Genomic DNA, 5,065 nt, shown 5'->3' with positions numbered 1-5,065 from the left:
CAGGAACTGGGCGGAATTACATCATGACGCAACAAGTCAAAGACCAATCAGAGAGGAGGCGTAAGGGAGGATCATAAAAAAAAGATTTTTATCTTCTTATTATTCAAAAAGGAGAGATATAGTTATGGACAGAACTATGAACAGCTGTCTCTGTATTCAAGTGTATAAGTAAAAAAACAATAGTAAATTAAATTAATTTTCATCCCTGTCAACTTATTTTTGATCAGATTCTTTCTCACTGGCATTTTCCACACTTTTTTACATACTGTTTCCAAAAATCAAACACATGAAGGACGCCACCTGCTGGTGTAAATCTCACAGAGGCCAAAAACATATTAAAGAAGCATGCCACTGGATTTCTGCCTGAAACTGAAGAGTATTTCTAACTTAGGTGCAGATTTCTAAAACCACGTATTAACATGTTTTTCCTTCAGCTGCAGAGAACATAAAGTCTCTCCTGTGGCTGATTAATGTGTATTTTTGTACAATTTTTGATCGTCTGCAGGCTGACATAAAATACAACGCCTCTCAAAATTCAGAATAAAATGTAGGTGTCAGGTTTACTTTATACAGGTTCTTTGCAGTCACGTGATTCTGATGACGCATGATTGCCCATTGGGGGTCAGCCTTTAGGAATTAAAGGAGACATATTTTACCCTTTTAAGACAAGTTTATATTGTTCTCAGAGGTCCCCAAACATGCCTGTGCAGTTTGTTGCTGAAAAAACACTCCAGTATAGGATTTTTGTACGTCTAAAAACCCCCCTGTTTCAGCCCTGCTCAGAATGAGCTGTTTCTGTGCCTGTGGCTTTAAATGGTAATTAGCTGTCTAACTCCGCCCCTGACCACACCCCTCTCAGGAAATGGATGCAGCAATCCTGGTACTTCAGACACTTTTATCCAAAGTTTAGGACCTGACAGGGATTTGAACCATCAACCTCCCAGATCATAGTCAGCAGGATAACCCACTGTTATCCAGCATCTCAGGTAGCAGCTGAGAGGATCAGTAAAGGAGGGCGGGACTTTCCTTCAATTGGGGGAGGGCCAACCAAACCTGGAGGCGGGTGCTTACGCTCCTGGTGAGGTCACCAGGGGTGCTTCTGGTTTCATATTTTGGTATCCTTCCTCACTCCATTTGCGTCGTTTCCTCGCGTCTTAGCTCCACCCGGTGAGGAATTGAAAGAGAGATGCGAGGAAAAGACCGGAGGAGAGAGGAGGCACAACTTAGAGAAAGAGAAATCCTTCACTTCACAGCGTCAGTCTGAGCGACGTCAGCTACTGATGATGGGCTGATCAGCTGATTCACCCTCACAGCCCAAACATAAGCAGACCCATATTTAAAATCATTTCAGAAACCTTTATGATGACTCACAATAAAAATGGTAAAAAAAAAAAAACAAAAACAAAAATGCAATAAAATGTATCAAGAGAAGCAATCTTGACATTACATATCTGATTATCAGTAGAATGTTTTTGGTTTATAAACTCAACCATTTAATCAGTGTTAATATCCTCATCTATGTAACCTACAGATACATGTTATTAGCTGATAACTGAAGCTCTCTTTCACATAATCTGATCAATAATCCACCACAGAGTTCTGTGAGTTTGTGGAATTTTTCAGTTAAATACGATCAATAAACAAACTTCTGCCTTAGTGAGGCCGAAATTCTGTCAGATTACATCATCATGTATAAAGTTCAAACATAAAAATATTTATTATTTAATCTATCTTTATTTAAGGGTCTTATTTTTAAAAAAAAAAAGTGCTGTAAGAATATAAACAGTCATGAACCGTGCAGAGGTGCGGCTTTTCTGGCAGATGCCGCGCCTCCAAACCAATCACGTTGCACCTTTGGTAAAAAGACTTCCGTGGAGGATACACGGGTGTTTCCTCGCTCAATGCTCCTCCAGGAGCTGTTTCCTTCCTCGATCCTCGCCTCCTCCAGTTGCATTTAAGAAATTGGAAGATCCTTCATCATGGCGGAGGGAGGACAATTTCCAGGTCAGTCGAGGAGAGAGGAGGCGAGGATGGACAAAACTTTGTTAACGAGAAGCACCCCAGGTGTAAAATCTGAGAACGGCTTGTTTCAGCACACATTTCCTGAAAGGCGGAGAAAGAGAGGGAGAAAGGGAATGGATTTTTCTGGTATTTGAGGGGGCTGTGGACAGGCCAGAGGCACATATTTATGTTAGAACAGCCTGAAAAAGTGATTTTTGCATGTCTCCTTTAATAGGAATGGAGCAAAGTTAGTACTTTAAAGCTCTAAATGGACCTGTATACTGCAATTGTCATTAATAATTGTTTACATACATTGACTACAATCCCCACATTTTACAAAAAAGTTATTTTTACCACAGTTTAACAGATTTACCTGGAGAGGAGGTGCTCAACATCACTGTTTCTCAGTCCTCTAGACCAGTGGTTCTCAACCTTGGGGTCGGGACCACATTGACGGTCCTGAGACACTGAGGGGGGTCTCCAGATGCCTTAAAAAGCTAAGAATATTTTTTAAATTACACTGTTGCCACTTTACACCAATTTGACCAATTTTTAACCCTTTTTCATCACTCTTAAACATCAATGTTGCCAATTCTAGCACATTTTAGCCCCTTAGAACCCATTTGTGTAAATTTATACCCTTTCCAACACTTTTTTTCTGCCTGTTTTTGTCATTTCTAGACCAATTCTTGCCACTTTCTGCCTATTGTTGCCTCATTATTGCCACTATTAACCCCTTTGTACACCCCTTTTGCCAATTTTAAACACAATTAACCTATTTTTGCTAGTTTATATCAATTTTTCATCCCAGTCCACCTACTTTCCCTCATTTTTTTGCACTTAAAGCTATTTCAGCCACTTTTTAATTCACTTTAACACTTTTTGAACCCATTCTTGCCAATTTAATCCATTTTTGGCCACTTTTTTATTTTTTGCCATTATTCACTAACTTAAGAAACATCTTTTACCCATTTTAAATATGTTTTTAACAAAAGTTATTTCATTTTAGCTTAACCTAATGGACCATGATTTTGCTGGTCCCCAGTTTGGCTGGATCCCAAAAACCTTCCCCTTTATCCACCTCTATGGGCAGCCTTGTCTCCACATGACTATTCTTGAATGTGCATGGCTGTGTTCAACCACCTTCAGGTACAGTGGGGGTCCCTGGTTTGTGGCACCTATATTTGTGGGGTCCCGGGCTGAAAAGGTTGAGAACCACTGGTCTAGAGCAGTGGTTCTCAACCTTTTCAGCCCAGGACCCCCCAAATAAAGGTGCCAGAGATTGTGGACCCCACTGTAGCTAAAGGTGGTTGAACACATCCTGAAAAATAACTGCTGTTATCAAAGAATAAAAAAGTATATTTCTTATTCATTTGTTCAGTAAAATGTAAATTCCTTTTGTCAAAAATAAGAGTTCAAATGGGTTGAAAAGGACTAAAATGGGTTAATAATGGCAAAATATTGTGGAACTAGTGATGAAATTGGTTTAAAAAGTAGTAGAAATAGGTTAGAAATTGGGAGAAAAATGGCACATATGGGTTAAATTGGCAAAAACGGGCATAACTGGTAAAAGGGGGTTAAAAATGGCTGAAAATTGCTTTAAATTGGCAAAAATGGGTGGAAATTTGGTGAAATGGGATGAAAAATTGATATAAACTGGCAAAACTGAGTTGACTGATAGAGGAAAAACAGGCAGGAATTGGCAGAAATTGGCTAAACTGGCAAAAATCGGTATATCAAATTGTGAAATGTTCTCAAATTTGGCAAAAAATGGATGTTAAAATTGGTTAATAGTGGCAATAATGGGTCAACAGAGGTAACATCAGGGGTAAGAAGCAAAAATTAGCTTAGAGATGGCAAAAGTAGGCAGAAAAAAGTGGTGGAAAGGGTTTAAAATGTACAAAAATGTGTTTTAAGTGGCAAAAATATGTTAAAATTAGCAATAAAATGGTGGGGGAAAGTAATGAAAACGGGTTAAAGTTAGGCAAAATTGTTGTTAAGTGGCAACAATGCAATTTCAAAAATATTATTAGTTTTTTGAGGGCATCTGGAGACCCGCCTCTCAGTGTCTGGCGACCCTCAACGGGGTCCCAACCCCAACGTTAAGAGCCACTGCTCTAGACCTCCTATTGTCATCTATCCAGATGAAGTAACACCAGAGTCCAGAGGAGTCTAGTACAGAACCAAGAGGCTAGTTGAGCCCCTTTAACATACATGAAAATTTCCAAATTTTGTCACAAACATGCTTTTCATTGAATGTCCAACCAACGGACTAAACCTTGAGGGGCAAGTGAACGAGTACAGATGAGCCATTCATGAAGGAGGGTGTTCTACTAAACGGCTCTTTAATGTAAGTTACTGTACCTAACTTTCGTTTGAGTGCCAATTTCCTTTCCTCCATTCTTTGTCATTATTCAATCCACATTTAGTTGGCAAAACTGGTACCAATGAAGTGTTTGGGAGCCAAACAACCAGCCTACTACTCTAATCTACTGGTTGTTGAGTCTAATGATCTGTGTCTCTAAAAAGAGACAGATTTCCCATTGTAGCGGGTGACACTGGACGGACATCAGCATCATCAGCTCGTCCAGGCTTCAGACAATGGCTTTTTAATTCCTGCCTGCTGCTGTTTCTTCATGAGTTTTTAAAAATTTTTGCCTAAATATTTCACTCTCTTCAGTACACCAGAGTATCTAAAGAATCAAGAATGCCTTTTTGCACTTGAATGCCTGGTATAGTCATAAACAGCCCTTAACATGGCCTTTTTGGTAGTTTTTCTATGAAGAAATAACTTCTTGCCTCCCATTAGGAGTTCTCTGCTGCCATGTAATCTGCAAAGCACCTATTTACTTTTAAATGAACACACTGCTACCAGCTGTAAAGAAGAGTGCAGTTAAAACCATTAAATCACTTCAGCAGAATTAAAGGCTTATCAACTTGCCGAGTCAAATCAGTAAATTTGAGGTTGGTGACATTTGTTCTAAAAGTTTAACCAATAGAACGATTATCATCGTGTGTCCCTATCTCCAAATAAATTAAAACTAAAAGAGAACAGAACACTTGC

Source organism: Cheilinus undulatus, linkage group 7 (genome assembly GCF_018320785.1).
Source record: "Cheilinus undulatus linkage group 7, ASM1832078v1, whole genome shotgun sequence".
In the NCBI taxonomy this organism is placed as follows: domain Eukaryota; kingdom Metazoa; phylum Chordata; class Actinopteri; order Labriformes; family Labridae; genus Cheilinus; species Cheilinus undulatus.
This window is presented reverse-complemented; position numbering follows the sequence as displayed.